Raw genomic sequence first — 21,812 nt, 5'->3', positions numbered from 1 at the left:
GAAACTTCCAACTCCTTATTTAACTTGCAGCCACCTCAACCAATTTCGCAATTCTTCGGGGAACTTGTACGAAAAGATTTCATATTGGCCACAAGAAAGTTTAACTTACAAAAATCATTTTTTTACCCAGTCCAGACTCTTCTGTCTCAATTGAGCCTGTTGCAAAATAAAATGATCAATATTCTCATGCCACCAGTCCTAAATACCTCCACTAAGAATTCTAGATACGATGATCTAGATCCATTTTAAAATTTTAGTGTCTCAGTAATGAAACCATTTTTTGGAAAAACATTTGGAACATTATATACCCAGGGTTCAGCGTGAGTTTTCCAACAAAATATACAATCATATTATAGCTTAACACCGACATTTTCACTCCCTTTCGGGAAAAGGAGCATCTCACTCAAGGTGTTCTGGAATAGAGAATGATAAGAGGGGTCTAGATGAGTGGTAGGAAATAGAAATTACCATCACATTATTCATTACTTTTAAACATATTACTAACCAACAAAATAAAATCTATTTATAGATCATCCATTCATAGATTAAGTAGTAAAGAATCACACATCCATAGTTAAAAATTTTAAAGGGGTCACACATTCATCAAACCATATAACACAAATCTTTCCCGCAAATCCTTCCTTCTTATTAAGGAAATAATTACAATAAATATCCACAAATTCTTACAAAATCTCATATCTTCATATCAAATTATATTACATCAAAATATCATAGTTCAAAGAGGAAAGACTCATGATTTTGCGCCGGTTACAAACTCTTAGTGTGCAAAACACTAGCAACAAACTCAAATACTAGCTCTAACTGCCCAATTTTCCCATTTGTGGCTTCTTTTATAGATTCACTCACTTGATCTGGTCATTGCAAAAGTTCCTTGACCCCATCCTTGATCAGGTCCACTTTGACAAAATATGGTGCCTTTGTCCCTATCCTTCTTGATCTTTTCAAAATTGAGTTTGTGCTTCCTTCTTTTGCTGTTTCACTTTCCTTCTTTTACAATTTTGTGAGTCCAAACATAAGTTACTTATCTGCCACTTTCTATTTTCTAGTGGTCTTCTTCCAATGGATCTATCCATTCTTTACTCCGTGACTACTCTGCAAACTTATTTCCCAAAATATCTTCAAAAAGCGAAGGACCCAACAACTATCTTAATTCTATTTTTGTTCAAAGATAGATTTCACAATGCATAGATGTAAAGGTTTATAAACAATGTTTTCCTTGATGATTCATTTCCCAAAAACACATAGAACCATAGACTTATTTTCAACTATAGTATCTTGAACAACTCCCACATAATTCCAGGAGTAGTATAATTAAACAAATCACTCACTCGACATAAGAAACCAATATTATGCAATGTCGGGAACATAAGGTAGTAAAATACCAAAGCCATAACTTTAAATTATTGAATCATCATTTTAATCCTATTTCATCCATTAAAACCTATGGCTCCTTCCATTCTTGATGTATCTCTATAATAACTCTTTGTGCAACCTTCATAATATCTTTGACCTGCAAAGCTTCGACTTGGAAATCAAGAAACTAGCTACAATATAATAGTTGTGTGGTAATTGTGGAAAATAAGGATATCGAAATGAGTCCTTACCTTTTGTTACCTTACTTAACAAATAAACAACCAATACCAAAAATGATTTCTCTTATTCTGACACTTATATTTAGTAACAAAATATGCAATGGAAAAACAATGTGATTTTATTGGTGTCCCATTAATAGTGCTGGAAAATGCATTTTATGAACAACAAAATCATTTTGTAGGTGTTAATCATCCTATATGCTCCTATAGGATTAAGCGTCATGATTATTGCTTTATTTTGGATAAATACATAATGTGAAGGCACTCCAGAGAACATTATCAGTGTTGTCACAATTTGAGGGGAGAGTTATGTTATAACAAGGAGGTCACCAACTAAGATTATAACCATGGTCACAAAAAAAAATTAGTTTGTTGCAAACCCAAGTCTTAACGTAGTCATATATTGGGATTACAATCTCACTAAGAGTTAAATGTGTGATCTATGACTATGGGATTTAGGACTCTCATTCTATAGTGAAAGTCATATTTTAAAACTCTAGTGTAAGTGTCACTTTCAATTCCTAATGCAACTGTGAACTGTTGATGTGATGTATGATAGAAGTTCCCCCTTAAGTTGCACTTCCATGTCCTAATAACACTACAAACTATGGGTGCAATGTGTGACATAAGTATTCCTTAAGTCACACTTCCAAGTTCTAATGCCACTGCAAAATTTTGGTGTTATGTGCGATTTCAAGGATTGAAGGAAGCCTAATAAAATCGATAATCACATATCCATAACACAATGACTAGCACAAATTAAAATCCCAATTTGTGACTTGTGGAAAAGGCAAGTCCATTGGAAGGTGTGGCATTCAAATCATATGCTCTGGTTTCATTATATAATGACTAATTCGATTAAGATCGAGACACAATTTCACCCAATAAATACATAATTTCAATCAAAAGGGATCCCATGATTTCATCCAATAAGAACATGAATGTATATAATCTCATCTAATAAAAATATATGACTTATCGCAATAAGCTTCTGCAATTTCAATTCAAATAATAGACTCAAGCAAATGTATCCAATGAATATGCTCTTGGGTTGGTGGATGAAAGATGGGTAAAAATGAGACATATCCCACGGAGTCTAGGGCATTTTAGGGCCAAAAAACTCTGTAAAATAAATGGAGGGTGATCATTTTAGGAGTGTAGATTCCAAGTATGAGAATATAAGAGATATTTAAAGGCTCAAGTAGTAGCATGATTAAATAATTAAAGAAAAAAGCGAGTGAATGTGCATATCGTGGCTGGGCATAGACAGGGATAGGATAAAAGTAAATTTTGATGGTATAAGTATTCAAGCACATGGGTATATGAAACGATTATATGCCCAATGAATAATAAAAAAAGTAACGATAGCATGTGAGGGGAAATCGTGGTCAAAAAGTGTGATTTGGGTAAGCACATGCGATGAGAAAAACTAGGTAACAAGTTGCATTTGCAGAAGCAAGTCATAAGCCACTAGGATCTAGAGGTGCGACTTGCAACTTAGGAGGATGAGCTTGAAGGTGCAAGTCATAAATCACACTGTTAGAGGCCAGGTAGGCTAGCACTGGAAATGGTGATTGCAACTTGCGACAAAGGAAAAATATACAAGTTTTTCAATGCTTATGGTAAAGCCCATTGTTTCCTACAAACATAAGTGTGAATGAAGCCAGGTTGATCCCTGCGAAAGTATGCCAAACTTGAACCATAGATGAACCATGATGCATCTTATAACCCTATTGACATAATAGTATCTACTTCCCATTAAGAGTTGTTCCTAGTGTCATAATCCTATTGTTCTTATTGCATCCCTGTTGGTCTTATTGCAACCTCGTCCAAACCCTGGGCATACAAAAGGTACGGATAAGTATAGTTTCAACTGCTTGTTATAAAAATAACTCCTTTAACCTACATCAACATAAATGGAGATGCGATGCCGTAAATTCCTTTGCAAAATGTTGAATGCAAAATGCCATAAACCCTAATGTCAAGGATGAGGTAGGATAGTCAAGCTTAGGTGATGTGCCTCATCGGAATATAAGCACTTGTAGCCTTGATGATAACCAGTTTATATATTTTTGACCATTAGAATCAACAAATATATTTGTTAATACCTTGAAAAGCATAGGGGGACCCAAAATTTTGATATACAGGTTACAAATTTTTGGTGGTGTTGTAGCAGATGCAACACAACCTTAACATAATATCTTTTCTTAGAAGAAAATTGTATCTCCTCTAGCCTATTCCAAATGTTAGTCCTAGTATGCATGTCAAAAAATATTCTTAATTCAATTCAACAACATAGGAGTCTAGATTTATTATTGAGATAATCTTCGACAATGAGATTACGAATAATAAGGTGGTCCACAATTGAATGATAACTCCTAAATTTGGTCTAGCCTTTGCCTCCTTTTCAATAGCTTTCCATCCATACACTAATTTTGTCTCCAAAATAATTCCATATAACTTCACTAAATGGGGATAATAATAATGGTCATATGATTGAAGAGATTGTTTTCAAACACACTTTCAAAAATATGGAAAATTAGGCTATTAGTCTAAGGTTCAAAGAAACCCTACCTAACTATAAAATTGAAGTTGTATGACTTTTAAAAGCTTTGTTGGGTAGCATTTACGATCCTTATTTTTCCGTCATGCAAACCACTTAAAAACAAATCTTCATCTATAGAAACAGTTTGAACCTTGTCCATGACCTTAGAGGATTCACAAAAGAATTTTACAATAGGCATTTTCCTTGGCCACAATAACTACTATTCTATTTTTATTAAATAAAAGAAAAAACCGCATTACCAATTTTTTTTAATGCGTATTATTGTGAGTTTACTATCTATTATTTTTTAAGTACCTTTTGTTTCCAGAAGGATTAGGTCTTTTGGAAGTTTCAGTTCTATCATTTATGTCACGGGAAACATAATTTTTATTTTCACAATTCTTATTTCATATTTCAATTTTCTTAGTTGACTTTTCTTTAAGTTCAAATCTATTATACTTTTACTTAGTATTTTAGATTACATTTTATAATTATAAATTTTTGATATTATAATTGTTATTGCTTTTTCAATTTTCTCTAATTTTTCATCTTTGGGTGTTGGATTGGATGTGTAAGTTTTGATTTTTTTTTGTGACTTTCAATACATTCATTATTTTGGGATAGTTTGTAGATTGGTGTGCAATCTACTTTTAATCCACTAACTGGTTTTTGTTTCAATCCTTAATCCAATTATACATACTTTATTTTAACACACACATCCATTCACCTTAATAATTAGAGGTCATAAAAATTTTCTTCACTCAATTTCATCATTTCCTAATCCCGAGCCCATTGTAATATTCTACTCATTAAGAGTTTTATGGTCATATAGTTTTTTTCTTTCAAGTTCAAGAGACAAAGTTATGGCTACCGAAAGTTTTTGTACTATTATCATATTTTGATGTTGTGGAGTTGATGTGTCTCATAAATCCACGTGTCACGGTTGTCATGTGTTAATGGTGGTAAATGATGTGTGGTGTGGTGTTCATTGTGTGTAATATTATTTGACTGAATCTGAGGGAATGTTTTTGTATCCAAATCATATATTATCGGTTCATGTTATTTCTTCCAAATAGTGGATGTTATCTCCAACATCTAGATATATTTCATCCAGGTTTCCTCAATGTCTCAAATTCCAGATTTCTTCATTATTTTAGATTTTATTTCTAAATTTTAATTTTCCCGTCAACATCTAGATATAGTTCATCGAGATTTCTTTAATATCCCAAATTCCATATTTCTTCATTATTCTAGATTTTATCACTTAATTATTTTATTTTATTTTTATTAGTCCATGTCCCGAATTATTTTATTTTTATTAGTCCATGTAAGTCGGGAGTATAGAATTTGATTTTAAGTCCAGACTTGCCATAAATATAGTTGACTTTGAAAATTTTGTCGCATTTGTTATAGTTGATTATAATGTTATGTAAAATGCAATATTTATGAGAATAGTGTAAATAAAATAATATTTTTTTCTTTTCAAAAAAGAAATTCCAATTTTTTGATTTGCCGAAACACTTGAAAATACTAATTACCTTTGTTTAGATGTGATTGGTAATTTTTTTTTCCGAAAATACAAAAAAAACTAAGCAGCCTGCAAAAATTGCATAACTATGTATGTAACAAAATGTATTCAAAAGTAATCATAAAGAGAAGAACATGTGTCATGTGCTTTGAAAGAATTGGAAATGAAATCATGGCATAGTGCCATGTTTATTCAAGACTCATGTTAATAAAAATATTATTTCAAGAAGAAGATTTATGATAAAGTCCGAGTTAGATAAGACCAAAATTTAATTAAAAGGAAACTAAGAAGAATTTCACTTGAGGTCTCGGAGTGAAAATCAAAATTGAATTAAACAAATTTGTATTCTAGGCATTTAAGAACATTGATGATCAAATCATTGTTGACTTGTAGTAATATTAGCACACCTTGAACATTCAATATATCTCCTCGATTGCATAGGTGACATTTTGGGATTCATGATATAAAAGTTGGCATTGAGAAGTGGAGGAGCATTTTGAAATTCCATTGGCAATGTGCCATTTTTCAAAGAGCTATAAAACCCATTAGTCATTTAACATCATACAAAAAGTTGTGAAACATGTTATGAGGTAGAGTTGTAGAAAAACATGAAGAAGAAAAATAGAAACATTAAAGTTATTGAATTTGTCAACAAAAAAATAAAAACATAGAGGACTGAAACTGGTAGATACATTTTTTTTTGTTTGGTAGGATTTATTTTCAATGTATTTCAGGTTGAATCATATTTTGTTGGTTTTTTTAGGCTTTGTTTTTCCTCTATTTACATGCATTTGTTTGTTTTTTATTGAAGTTATATGCATTTGGTGGGATTAATAGTCTGATTCTGTGAAGTATGAAGCAACAATTTAGTTAACAATTCTACAATATCGTAAAATATGAAGCAGAAATTCAATTGAAATTAATACAATATAGTCGCAATGTAAGTGACCTTACTTGTAGATCTTATTCTATGTTCTGATATGTGTGTCTCTGATTGTTGTATGTTATAGATTCATGTCTTCTTTGGTACTTGTTGTAACACACCCCCTCCTAATTTGAGCCCACAACATTGGTTATGTAACATCTCCTCCCACCTTTACCCACCTTTAGAATCTCTCTAGGGTAGACATGAGTTGAGTGTCACTATGATATGACCCGACCTCTATGTTCCAGTTATGGAAGTGGAGCCTATAAACCAGAACACATGGCACCATCCCTCAGGGACACTAGATCACTCATTAACTTAACAACCACCTTTGGTTATCAATCCTTGAGATGGAACTCGCATTAGATAAATTTTGAGGTCAAAAATGGGCCTCCTAAGGAATATTATAAAAATAGTGGAAATAATAATAATATTCGATTACATCATCAAATTTTAGTGGGGAACAAGAAAAAATTACTTTTTCAATTCATATTTTCAACTTATCTCCCTATGGTTTTACTGAAATTGCGAGTGGGTGCACATGTTGGATGTGGATTTTAATTCCTCATCCAAGGAGTAGTACCCATGTTGCATACTTTGGATGGACCCTACTACATGAAAAATGAGAAACACATGAAAAAATGTGATCACAATCACGTTCTTTATGTCTTTCTCATTTTTTTTGTAGCAAGGTCCATTTAAATCATGCAACATGGATACCCCTTGGATGCAAAATTAAATTCTACATCCAGTGAGTGCTCCCACTTGAAATTTTACTAAAACCATAGGGAGATAAGTTGAAAATATGAGTTGAAAAAGTATTTTATTTTATTTTTTTCAACATTTTTATTTTTTTACTATAAAAATGGTGAATCATCCTGAATGGTTGACATCATCATCTTGAATCCTACGGGTTCTTATAAAGTTGATTTTGGTTGTACATTTTTGTTTTGAGGCCCATTTTTTACCCCAAAATTTATCTAATGTTTTCACAACCTTAACACCCCAACTACACCCATAACAGACTATGCATGTAGTTATGAGGCTCCAACCACACCCATAAGCCTACCTGCATTTGGTTATGACAAAAAATTCCCAGTTATGTGCATGCAGTGGCAGGATATGTGCCACTTTTTTATGGCTAGCCTTCATGCCACTGTTACTTAGAACTTTCTAGAATGCAATGAATGATGATAACAAGTCTAAACAATCAATACTCAACCCAACCCATAGAGAGTGTCAAATGGACTCATCTTTAAGGATTCCCGATACCCATTATTATACGCAAACTCCATTAGTAGAATATACTCCTACCACTTCCTTTGTTGATGCATGACATGCATCCTCAACATATGTTCAAAAATGTTGTTAACCCTCTTTGTTTGTCCACTTGTTTGTGGATGATAAGCTATACTGAAAGATAAATCTATCCATAAGCCTAAAAATTAATCCTTCCAAAACCTGGAAGTGAATTTGGCATCTTTGTTTGATATGATATTCTTGGGAAAACCATACAATCTCACTATCTCCTTGATGAAGATTTGAGTTGCCTTAGTAGATGAATTCATAGACTTCACTACAATGAAGTGAGATAACTTTCTCAACCTGTCAACCACAACCATGATGGAATCATGTTGTATCGATGTCCTCGACAATACTGTAATAAATCCCATCGAACTTACCTACCATTTCCATTATGGAATCAGAATAAGCTACAACAGACCAGGTGGGTGTTTACACTTAGCTTTCACTTGTTGAAAGTCCAAACATATTGCAACATACTCAACCACCTATTTCTTCAGGTTCAATGAATGATAGAAATTCTTAACAATTGTCAACGTCTCTTGGTATCCCGAGTGGCTTGAATATGGCTTGAATATGGCTTGACATGAAACTCTCTTAAGATGGGATTCTTCAACTAACTATTATCTAGCACATAAATATTGTTCCTGAATCTCACCAAGCCATCTACTGTGAGGTGATACTCATTATTCCTATCAGCTTCACTCTATTGCTACAACTTCTACTTCAACTATTGATACTTCTCATCATGATGCCCCGCATGTAAGATCCGGTCCTATAAATTTGTCCCACAAGAGCTCATAGCTGAAATATGGTTCACCTGCACTCTCCTACCAAAAGCATATGCACCCTATTCTCCTTGCCTTTGATGTACCTTATCTCAAGGTCAAACTTACTGAGAGTATCCAACCATATAACTTTCATGGAATTCAGATTAGGTTGGTCAAATAGATACCTCAATCCACAATGATCACTCATTGGAACAAATCTCCTACCAAGGAGATAATATCTTAACATATCCAATTCATGAAAAATCATTGCCAACTCAAGATCTTGAGTCACATAGTTGTTCTCATGCTCATTCAACTTCCTTGATTCATAGAAAACCACCTTCCCTTCTTGCATTAGTACCCCACCTAGTCCTTCCTTGCAAGCATTTGTACAAACCACAAACTCATTATCAAGATCGAAAATATTCAAAACTAAAGAATTTGTAAGAAAATTATTCAACTGATAAAAAATAGTGTTGGCTTGAGGAGGCTTGGACCCAAGTTTAGAGTTAGCTGCGCTAACCAACAAAACCCTACACTATCGGCCCTTTCGACAACAGTCTTCTTAGCGCAAACTGCAATCTCACCCGAGGCAGTATTGGGGGATGCTAGAACCAAGTTTCTACATCCAGAAGGCTATGTGATGTAGCAGCAAGGCATTTCCTTAATCTAGGGCCCGATTCGACCTTCGTGAACCCTTATCTTCATAATCACAAACTTAAAGTGATTTCTACTTAATTAGATCTATGAGCTTCACCTAAGTGTTCTAACATGCATAAGTTATCACATAAAAGTAGATCTAGACCTTCACGATGTAATTAAAGAAATATCATAGAGAATCGAATCATAACTAAGCATAAACATATAAACATATGAGTATATAGAGAATTTCACATAATTTCTTCAAATATACTTTATTACTTCAGATCTTCAATGAATACACTTCTTCTTACCCTACGCACACAACTGCAGGGGCCCGTGCACTTAACTGCAGACTTACCAAGGTCTTTGTGCACTCACTACAGGAGAATAAAAAATTATAGACTCAAAATCTTATTCAAACACTTTATAAAGTTTCTTAATGACTCCTAGATGAATCCCTTTTATATATATTACATTACATTACCATGGTCCGCGAACCACGGGTGGAGCTCATTGTTTAATCAAAACATCCCACCCCTTTACAAAATAAGGGGCTTTGACCTTCCTAAAATCCCCTTTGACTCTTAATGTTATGCACGCTTCACTCCTCAAAATGCAGAGACTTTACAATCTTACATCAAAATTGACTCAAAAATAGACAAAATTTAGACCTGGGGGTCCCCATCCCAATAGTCCCCCAACACAAAGATGTGACTTGTCCCGAGTCACTCTATTGGTACGTCCTCAACATGTGCTTTAAGGTTGATGAAATTTACCTTCAGTGATTGAAGCTATTGTGCACTGCGCAGTGGCCTACCGAACCTCCTTGACCAACTTCTCAGTAGTTATTGCTAAGCCAATGGTCCTCTGGGTCTGTTGCATTCCTTTCAGTTTACTCTCTACAAACTGAGAGAGTTGACTAGCTTCGTTGGTCCAAGGTTGTGTTCTCGCTGAAATGATTTAGGCTTTTCGTCGCAGCTCATCTATCTGATTCCTAATAGCCTTCCCTTCCTGGATTCTAGCGAATCATTGCATAGGTGCTAAGGTTCGCGTTGTTGCCCTGATTTCATCAAACTGTAGTTGTTTATCTCATATGTTCACTTCAATCTTATATACATGTGGGTCCTCTTGTAGTGAGGCCCACATCTCCATGGTGTTTTAAAAAATCTAGCTTCAGTCCTTAATTGCAGCTTCTAGTACTTCCATGTTTGCTTTAATATCAACCTCACGTTGCTGTCGAACTTCCAGAGGTGTTGTTGGTTGTAGCTTCATCTACAGCTCTGCAACCTGCATCTGCATATCAAACTTCACACCTTCAACCTCCACTTTACATAGTTTCCTACTTGCAAGCAAAGGCAATTGGATGGTCAATATCCCCTTCACCTGTTTGAGTTAAAATAGATCCCAGCGCTATACAAGATGCATCTAAATGCACATGAAATTCTTTCTTCCAATCCAGGAATACTAGGATTGGTGCAGTAACTATATTTTCCTTAAGAACATCCAAGCTTTTGTGACAATCAGCATCCCAACAAAACATAGAATCCTTCTTCAACAACTTCTCCATTGGCGCAGTGATATGCACATATGCCTTTATAAACTTCCTGTAATACCTTGTATGACCCAAGGCTGTGCATAGCTGCTTTACATTCCTAGGTAGATCCAAATTGATAATTACAATGATCTTGGTAGGGTCTACCATCAATAGCTGCTTACATACGACATGTCGCAACAGTATTCCATAAGGTACACAGAAAATAGATTTTCTCAAATTCAAGGAAATTGGATACTTCCTGCATGTATCCAACATTAGGCGCATACTAGAAACATGTTTCTTAACTAGCCCAAATAGTGTCCAATCATCAAAGTAAACCTCCAGAAACTTGTGAATAAATTCCTTGAATGCTGTGACTACCACCCTAGAAAATATTGCAGGAGCATTTTTGAGTCCAAAAGGCATAACTGTATATCGGAATGAACCCCACTCAATAGCGAAGGTAGTATTTCTTCTATCCTCCACTGCAATCTTAATTTGGTGATATACCAAAAATCCATTTGTGAAGGAATAAGCCTCCTATCCACCAACGTTTTCTAGAACTTCATTTGCAAAAGGCATAGGAAAGGGGTCATGTACGCATGCATCATTTAAATTATGCAGATCTACACAGATTCTTATATCACCATTTGTTTTCTTTTCCTAGACCACCATTGGACTAACCCATTCTGATTCTTCTACTTGCCCAATTATACCTGCCGTGAGCTTCTTATCTAGCTCTTCTCTTACCTTTTCCTTGTACTTGGGTTCAATCAATATGGGGATTTCTTAACTGGCTTCGCATCTGGCTTTAAATTGATCTTCATCACACCCAAATCAGCTACTATACCCTTCAATTCAGAGAAATTTGTTGTAAATAAGTCCTGATATTCATGCAGGAATTCAACAACCTTGCCTACTGTGTCTTCATCCCAATAGTCACCAATATGCGCAAACTTTGGTTCTTCTTCTGAGCCAATATTTAATTGTTTTGTATTTATTGGCTGTGATATATCAGGGATCTTTGCATCAGGTCCTGCTACTTTGCACAGTCCCTCTGACTCAGGAATATTGATATTTTTTGGATCCTCATCGCCTTCTTCCGTAGTGACATTATAGAATTCCAAATCATGTTGTAGTTGCGCACTTCAGTTAGGTTGCATCCAAGTTATAGGTTCGACCGGTGTTTGGAATATCACTGACTTAATCGCCTAAAGCATCCCATTAACGCATTCGAACCCATATTCAAAGTTGAATGTCAGAAGGAAACTCTCCTTCATTTCATCCCAATCAGCAGTCTCATGTCACAACTTCATCTCCAAATACCAATTCATCAGTATAACGTCTAAGGTATGAATAAAGATATGTACCCACTCTGGTTGAGGTACCTCACCCCAAGCCTTAATCCATCGAGCCCGATGTTCGCGCGAGTCATCCTTACCTGTGTACTTTTCACTAAGATGCGTTGTTGTGGAGCCAAATCTTAATCTCATCAGTGTACAATATTCCTTCCAATCAATAATATTATCCTTGTGGGTTCCCCACCATCTTTTAGGCATAGCTCTTAAAGCCAAATCTAGAGCCTAGAATCTGTGCTTCTCTGGTATTTCTCTTTCAAAATGGTTAAGAAAAATATTGACATCATCTAGCCCATTATAATAAGGTAATTTACGTACCTTAGTTGATATACAACACAGAGACTTTGTAAGCCTACTGCATCGTAGTGTAGAGACCTCATGTAGCCAATTCTTCTAGTTTTGTAATTCTTCATATTAGTCTAATTGGCATGAGCTATCCTTTCCCCAACTGATCCATCTATCCACAGTGGGAATAATCTAGTCTTTGTCTCACACAGTGAGCTTATATATGTGATCAATTTCTTCATCATCATAGTCATCACAGACTGGCTCTATGTATTGCGCACCTTCATCTGGATCTAATGGAACAACCACTCTAAGTCCCTTCTTTTTAAACACCATGCTTTGCTTCTTCAAAATAATAATAGAATTCATGTCAAAAGCCCAATCAATCCCGAGCAATGTTTGGTATGGATTACTATCATCTACTTTTTCAATAACTTCAAAATTTTTGAGCACACTGTCTCCTTCAATATCTACAATCACTCCATGTAGGCGACCCATCAGAATTATCTTTTGTTGGTTTTCCATGCACAGCTGGATTGGCGACCACTACAACTTAGGTTTCCCCATATGTTCCCAAGTTTGTTTTGGCAGTACATTAGCGTTAGATCCTAATTCTAGAATTATTAGGTCTATATCAAAATCACCAATTTGTGTTGTCAACCGCATTTCCCTACCAGTCCTCTTCTTGCTTCGGTTCACCTTATTCACTGCACATTGTTCTGGTAATGGCTTTTCCTTGCTAGCACAGTTATCTATCAATTCTTATAGTCCTTCAACTACCTTCTGATCCCACATCAACTTCATTCATGTCTGCTTAACGAATTCAACACCATGGGGTTAGAGTCCTCTATCACAGTACTTTCTTTAGATTTCTATTTTCGTGGGATTATTGATATCTGAGTTTGAGATGTAGAAGCACCTGGATCCATAAAACTTTTCTTGCCTCCATAAAATCGCATTTTCTCTTCGTAATTCAAATACAACATTCTTCTCACCATCCCTGCGAACCCATGTATCCGATACTGGTTGCTTGCCTTTTGCCTTCTCTTCGCCAGTGGCGATACCACTTTGCGTGACTATATTGACACTAGGATTGTCTTCATGTAGCTCGAATCTCATCATCTGAATGTTCTGTTTTGGATGTTGGTTCTTATTTTCCTACATCTTTGCTATTAATATATGACAATATTCTATAACATGATCAAATTGCTTACATTATTAATAATAAGGTTGAGTTGGATTCTGACAGTCATGCACAAAATGTCTCGGTTCTCCACAGTTGTATCAAATGATCCGTCCCTGACCTCTTCTAGCACCTCCTCCTTTTCCTCTTCCCCGTCCTTGGAATCCTCCATGATCCATAGGTGAGCCTTGGTCATTTAGAGTGCGGGTTTCAGCCTACATCCTATACATTTGCTTTTTGTCTATCATCAAGTCATAGCTCTGACAATCTCTTTTATCGTGGCCAACCGATTTAAAAAACTTATAGAATAGTTGTTTTGGCGATTGTACAAACTTTTGTAACAGATAACAATTGTATGTTGGATGCATTCCTAACACTTGGAAGATACTACACTAGACACTTGAGTCAGCACTTGATCCAGTAGGAGACTCTAGTTTCAGTGGGTTGGGACCTCCTACGGCTATATAGTCCTAGTACACAGGAAACTGATCCTTATAGTGGCCTACAGCCTTGCACTTTATGCACCAAACATCAGGGCATAGTCCCAACTAAACATCCTTTCCCTTCTTCAGATCCTGCAACTCCATATGCAGGCTTTCTAACTGTGACTCAATTTGTTGGACTCCTATATTCGTATCCTAGATCAACGAAGCCTCCAGCTTTAACATGATCTCTAATGCTTTGGCCTAAGATCCGATCTTCTATTGAGACAATGACAATCTTAAGTGTGGAAATAACGAAGCTATGTACCATTCATTATGTTGTTAGTTTGAAATATTAAGATTAGCTTGTCTCAGTAAGCACTTCAACCTATGATCTACATCCCACGTAGACTCGTTAGTTGTCTTCTTGATCTCCTTTATTTCAGTAACATACTAAGCTTCTTATTTCGGTTTTCGAAATTCTACGTTTAGTGCATTCTTTGTCTTATCCAACGTAGCATTCATATTGGTTGTACTATATTTGATATACCATGTAAGAACTCTATCTTGTAGTGATTTAACTAGTTGTGTTTTCTTCATGTCATTATCATTGATTTGTTGTGCCTTCCACATAGCTTCTGCTATGAACCAAAACTGGCTAGGATGCTGTGATCCCTGACCTTGAATACATGCATTTTCACTATATTCGCCATATTGAATAATGAAGGTGGTGGTGGAGGTGGGGGTGTAGGTGTATGAGGTGGTGATGAAGGTGGAGATGGGGTGGATGGATGCAGAATCCCAGAAGTTCCTTGACCTTCTGTCTGCGGTGCACATCTAGGTGTGTTAGGACTGGTCCTTTCTCCATTGTTGTCTGATTCTCCCAATAATGGATTTTACGCACCCTCGGTATATTTGTTCCAATTAGATTTAAATATTTTTCCACTTCACGTAGATCTAGTCTAACCTCTTTTAAACATCAATTCAAAGGCATAACACCCTTTTCACAAAACAACATTTTATTCCAAGTTTTTAGAAATCTCAGGTACTTACCTATTGGACCCTTGAAGAATCGGCATTCAGCTTCGCTATAAGATACAAATTTGTCAATTGCAAATTTAGTAATGAAAGCACCCAAAATACTACCAATCCAATATCCGAAAACCTTTGCAACCTTATAATCAAACCCTTCAAGATGCATGATTAGTTTAGGAGTCCAGACAATAGGATCGTCGTGTTTCCAAGTAGGTTCGTTTTCTGCTAACTTAGACAACCACTCATGTAATTCAATGGGGAACGATGCAAAGAAAACTTCGTGCTCCTATGTGTAGAGATATCTCTGTAGCCACCTATCTTTTGACTAGCACGAGTTCCGATTTTCTTGAGCTGTAAGCTTATGCAACTTTTGATCTACCCACTTCTCGAGTTCTTTCTTAGTTGGTATCCACATACACCACATCACACATCCCTCAGATAGATCACAGTCCCGGCAACAAAACCATTTGTTGGCTTGAGATGGCTTGGAACCAGGTTCAAATTTAGCTGCACTAACCAACAAAACCTTACACTACTGACCCTTTCGGCAACATTTTGCTTAGCGCAGACTATAGTCTCACCTGAGGCAGTAGTAGGGGATGTAGAACCAGGTTTCTCCATCCAGAAGGCTATGTGATGTAGCAGTGAGGTGTTTCCTTAATCTATGGCCCAATTCGACCCTCACAAACCCTTATGTTCAAAATCACAGACTTAAAGTGATTTCTACTTAATTAGATCTATGAGCTTCTCCTAAGTGTTCTAACATGCATAAGTTATCACATAAAAGTATATCTAGACCTTCACGATGAAAATAAAGAAATATCACAGAGAATCGAATCATAACTAAGCATAAACACAAAAATAGATGAGTATACAGAGAATTCCACAGAATTTATTCAAATATACTTTATTACTTTAGATCTTCAATTAATACACTTCTTATGACTCTATGCACATAGCTATACAGGCCCATGCACTCAGTTGCAGGAACCTTCCCCTTCGCCAGAATACAAAATTATAGACTCAAAATCTTATTCAAACACTTCATAAAGCTACTTAATGACTCTGAGATGACTCCCTTTTATATATTTTACATTACATTATCATGGTCCCTGAACCATGGGCGGGGATTATTGTTTAATCAAAAAACCCATCCCTTTACAAAATAAGGGGCTTTGACCTTCCTAAAGTCCCCTTTTATGCTTAAGATTCCGCACACTCCACCTCTCAAAATGTGGAGACTTTACAATCTTACATCAAAATTGACTCAAAACTTAGACAAAATTTAGACCTGGGGGTCCCCATCCCAACAACTAGTTGCACACTCCTCTGTCCATTCAAACTTCTTTCCCTTCCTCTAAAAAGATGTGAGTGGATATCCAATGTTGGAGAAGCTCTTGATGAACTTCCTATAATAACTTGCTAGTCCGATGAATGATCTGACCTCATCCACATTCCTAGGAGTTGGCCACTCCATGATAGCTTTAATATTCTCTAGGTCCACTACTATGCCTTGTAAAAAACATATCCCAAGTAATGAATCGGAGACTAAAATAAACTACACTTACTAAGCTTGGCATATAACTGATGCTCTCTCAACAATCCCAATGCTATTGCAAGGTGCTCTACATGTTATTCCTTGTTATTAGAATATACCAATATATCATCAACAAAGACTAACACAAACTTATCTAGATAAGCACGCAACACATTATTCATCAAACATGTTAAGGTGGTCGGAACATTAGTAAGACAAAAAGTAACCACCACAAACTCATAATGACCATACCTCGTATGGAATTTAGTTTTGTAGATGTCTTCTTATTTGATGCACACCTGATGATATCCTGATCTCAGCTTAATATTTGAAAACACTGTAGTGCCCTTCAACTTATCAAACAAATCATCAATCTGTGGTAACGGATACGTGTTCTTGATAGTCACTTTATTCAACTTCCTGTAATCAATGTATAATGTGAAAGTATTTTCCTTCTTCTTTGCAAACAACATTGGTGCACCCCAAGGAGATACAATTGGCCTAATGTATCCCTTATCAAGCATTTCCTTAAGTTGCAACTTTAGTTCCACCAACTCTGGAGTGCTCATCTTGTAAGGTGCCTTTGATGTTAGTGTTGCTCTTGGTATTAAATCAATAGACAAATCCACTTCTCTATGAGGTGGTAACTCTGAAATATGTGCAAGAAACACATCCTGAAATTGTTACGGAATAGGATACCTTTTAAGGACTTCCTCATCCTCAACATCCTTTTCTTTATCACTAGAAACATGCACTGCAAATAATAAAAACCCTTTTCTGTGACTATGCTTTGCTTGCATAGTTGTAACCATTCTCATTGATGTAGGTGTCTTCCTTCCCTACAAGATTCTCTTTTCCCCATCATCATCTAGGCACTCAATGGCCTTGTCATAATAGTCTACCTTGGTCCTATGAATTAATATCTATTCTATGCCCAAAAAGAATACTATACTAACCCAAAGGAAGCACATTTAGATGTGCTAACATAGGCATACTATTAAGCTCAAATGTAAAGATCTCACCCAATGATGAACTCTTATCTTGGTCCCTGTAGCCAACTACACCAACCAAGATTTTGCATGCACTTATTTATTCAAGCATCACTTATCCACCAGGTCAGGACTGATATAAATATAATTCGATCCAGGATCAATTAAAATAGAAACAACTTGATCACAAAGCTTACCTTCCATGTCGATAATGGATGCCTGATGATCTACCTGCTTGTTATCAACTGTTGCACAAATCTGAGAAATAATCTGACCAACATCCATAACTGTTTGTTCCTCCTGGGCACTGTAAATATGAGGCCTTCCACTCTGGTGCGATGGTAAATTACTCCTGGGATGCTCTCCACAAGAGGTTCAACACCTCAAAGGATTTCTACCACCGCCCTTATTCTTATCCTTGGGTCGAGACCCATATCCTCTCTCAACTGCATTGAAATTATAAGGTGTTATATTTTCCTTTCCACTTACATCCTGAGGTCTTCCTCACTTCTAAGGACACTTCCATTTAGTCATTTCATTTCCTTTCCAATCTCGCTTAAAATCAACCTTGCACTTTAACTTCTCATAACAATGCTTCATCTTTCTAATGGCTTCCTCTAGCGACCAAGCTCATCAAACTCAATCTAGTCTTTGGATGCTACTAGAAACCCATTTAATAACCTTTGAATCTGTAGGTTTTAACCTTGTACAAAAATTACCTGCATACAAATTCTAAAACACAGAAAATAAACAATGCGAGAGCATAACACATAATACACATATACACAGAGATTTTCCCCTGGATCCCAAAACTGGGACTACCAGCTTGATTTTTCATTATGTTCCTTTCAATGTTACAACACATATTTATACATGTCGAAGCATCCAATACCATGGAGTGAAAACCATCGCGTCCAAAACCATGGACTGAAAACCATCGCGTCCAAAACCATGTGCGAAAAACATGCACAAAACCATAGGTAGGTCCACCCAACCTAATATAGGGTCCAAAACCAAAATTTTCTGGGGCGCTGCCCCAGACCCCATAGAGTGGGGTTACCTACACCCCTCAAACCCCCTATGAATCCCCTCGCTTTTAAATCGATGCAACAAAGAGGGGGCTCTGCCCCCCTTCTAACCCCCCGGTTAACTATGTGGGCTAGTCGTGGAAAGAATATAACACAACCCAACAGAATCTTTGCTTTCTCATCCTTAATATAAGGCACATACCTCAAAAACTCCAGAAATATGCTAGTATACTCATCATCTTTGATAGAACCCATCTTCATCTCATAGAATTCCTTAGCCCTGTGATCATAGTATCTTTCAGATAAGTACTTCTTCTTGAAGAGTCTCTCAAAAACATCCCAAATCAACTCTTCTTCTCTAATTCTACTAACATTCTTGACATATTTCCACTAAATGTCTTCTTTCCCTTTGATCTTGAACTCATCTGACAAATATCCCTTCTCACTCCTTCTCTAAGGATGATGGCGATAATGTGATGATGTCTCTTGGAAATGAAACTAGAATAAAACCCATATGCATTACCTCTCCTGTCAAGTGTATCCAAGGATATGCCACCTTTAACTGTATATTTTTGTTCAAACTATATCCTATTCAAGACCTACTACCATATGCCCCATTAGTCATCTCCTCCTATCCATGACTAATCCTAAGTTGTCCCTACTTTTGTAAATATGAAAGGCTTTGAAGAATTATTACATTAACTTCCACCTTCTTTTCTAGAGCTCTTGCAAGTCTTTATTATGCCTCAATCAACCTGTTATTATTTTCCTTACAAATTCTAATTTCTTCCTTGAATCTTCTCAGTGTATCTACTAGATTAGGAGAATACTGTTCTCCTTGCTTCTCAATCGACCTTTCCCATTTCATTGTATTCACATCAGGCCTATAAGGGGAGTCATGTCAATTGCAATCCACCATTCTACTCTTCATGTATGACCTTCTATTTCCTACAAACATACCATGTTATATAAACCAAATAGAAGACACAATTAAATCATACCTTATTGTATCTTAGAGGAGGCTATCACATCCACACAAATCAATTCAGATTAGCACAATACAATATCACAATTGTAACCATAACCATAGAAATGTATGTATAGTAAACAAATAGCCAACTGACATGCATGCACAACAACATGCATTTATCCCATCTAGTCTAAGTGTTTGAACCTAGAAGCTCTGATATTACCCTATAGCGCCTCCTACCACATTTACCCACTTTTACAAGCTCTCCATGGTAAAGAAGATTTGAGTGTCACTATGATATGACTCGATCTGCAAGTTATAGTTATGGAAGTGGGGCCTACAAACTAGAACACATACTACCACCCCTTAGGGACACTAGATCATTCAGCAACTTGACAACCACCTCTAGTGATCAATCCCTTAGCTAGAACACATTTTCAGAAGCTTGACACCTCAACCGCACCCATAAAACACTGTGTATGTGATTATGAGGCTCCAACCACACCCATAAGCCAGCCTGTATGCGGTTATGACAACAATTTCCTAGTTCTATTCATGTGGTGGTGAGATCTATGCCACTTTTGTAGGGTGAGTCTTCAAGCCGCTGCCCAGAAGTGCCCAAAACTTTCTAGAATGTAATCAATGACGATAACAAGTCTAAACAATCAATACTCAAGCAATATTTTGACTAACACATGCCTAATACATGAAGGAAATTTCATCAAACAAATAGTAAACATAAAATATACAGGTCATGAATGCATATTTGATCATAAAATTATGTACTTCATCATAGAATTATCGAGGAGTTCCAATTCCCTCTCAAGCTAGCTACAACAACACTTGTAATCCCATGCATTCATCAATAATTCAATAACTTATCAAACCATGAACAAGATCCATAGCTAGAGCACATCATAGAACCACACATATAACTAGAATAGAGACCATGACCAACCATCCATAAGATCAACATACTAACCAGTACATGTGTTCATGGATCACAATGGAAAATTAACTCATATTAACATAAGAAAAATCCAAACAAGGAAAGGAATTCCATGTACCACCTGACCATAGATTGGCTGAACCAAAATCTCTCTTTCATCCAATCATTTGTGTGCCATATTCCAGGCATGAATGTGGGATCATATGGGTTAAACCAAAATATAACCAAGCAGGGCTTCTATAGGCCAAACACCTCAACCCTAAACCAAAGTGATTTCACCTAATGTTGGCTTATTGGGGCCTGACCCAGGTTCAGAAATGTTTAGCCAAACAAATCCTGAAGCTACAGGCCCTTTCGGCAACAGTTCGCGGAGCATGGACTGAGGTCTCACCCGAGGTAGTATGGGAGGGTCCTAGAACTAGGTTTCCACACGCTAGGGATGTCTAGATGAGGTCTGGAAGTTCGCAAACCGATCCTACACACTGTGCAACTTCTGTGCAGCCATCTATTCAGAGTATCTACCTTCGCGCGGCTTGGAAGACAAGTGCAAATGTAATTTACCTCTTCTGTGCTTAATATTATTATAGATCTTAAATTAACTTAAGAAGGAACTAGGCTTTCAATTGCCATTTAATCATAACAGACATATGCGCAATCATAAACCATAAATAGATGCATAACCCAGAATATAGAACAGATACACAATATTCCCAAACCAACTTATCTTTATTAATGCCTTTTTCCAGTTACAATCCACTTCCTGCCCTGTGCACATAGTTGCATGGGTCCGCGCACACAGCTGTGGACTCTACTAGGCCTCCACGAAAACAGTTGTGGAGCCTCTTTCTCCTATCACAACCCAAAACTCGGACTTACAGACTCAGATCTAATACCGCATTCAAACTCCCATATTACTTCTTAATATCACCAAAGATACCTCTACACTTAGAGCCTCACTCTTATTTATACATTCCCATGGTTCGTGGACCATGGGCAGGCCGACACATTCTAGATTAACTTACAATATTTTAGGGCGGACTACCCTTAGACTTGACCCATTACACTTCGTGCTCTGCGCGCTTCGCGGATCCTTTACAATACCAATACCCAAAATTGCGGGCTTTAAGCCCCAAAACCGTTACGCGGGGGATCCGCTACCCAACAGGCCCCAACACAAACATCGTGACTCATCCCCAG

At 36.5% G+C, this 21,812-nt stretch overlaps 1 pseudogene; it reads right to left on the bottom strand.

Moving 5' to 3' along the window:
* LOC149175504 (uncharacterized) overlaps positions 1-15,308 on the bottom strand; it is a 129,304-nt pseudogene extending 113,996 nt beyond the window's left edge.
* Positions 15,309-21,812: the final 6,504 nt, after the last annotated feature.

Source organism: Pinus tabuliformis, chromosome 4_1 (assembly GCF_031772625.1).
Source record: "Pinus tabuliformis cultivar Carrire ecotype Pingquan chromosome 4_1, CPIR1, whole genome shotgun sequence".
Lineage (NCBI taxonomy): Eukaryota > Viridiplantae > Streptophyta > Pinopsida > Pinales > Pinaceae > Pinus > Pinus tabuliformis.
Note: the sequence above shows the minus strand (reverse complement) of the source record. Positions and strands in the feature narration are given on the sequence as shown.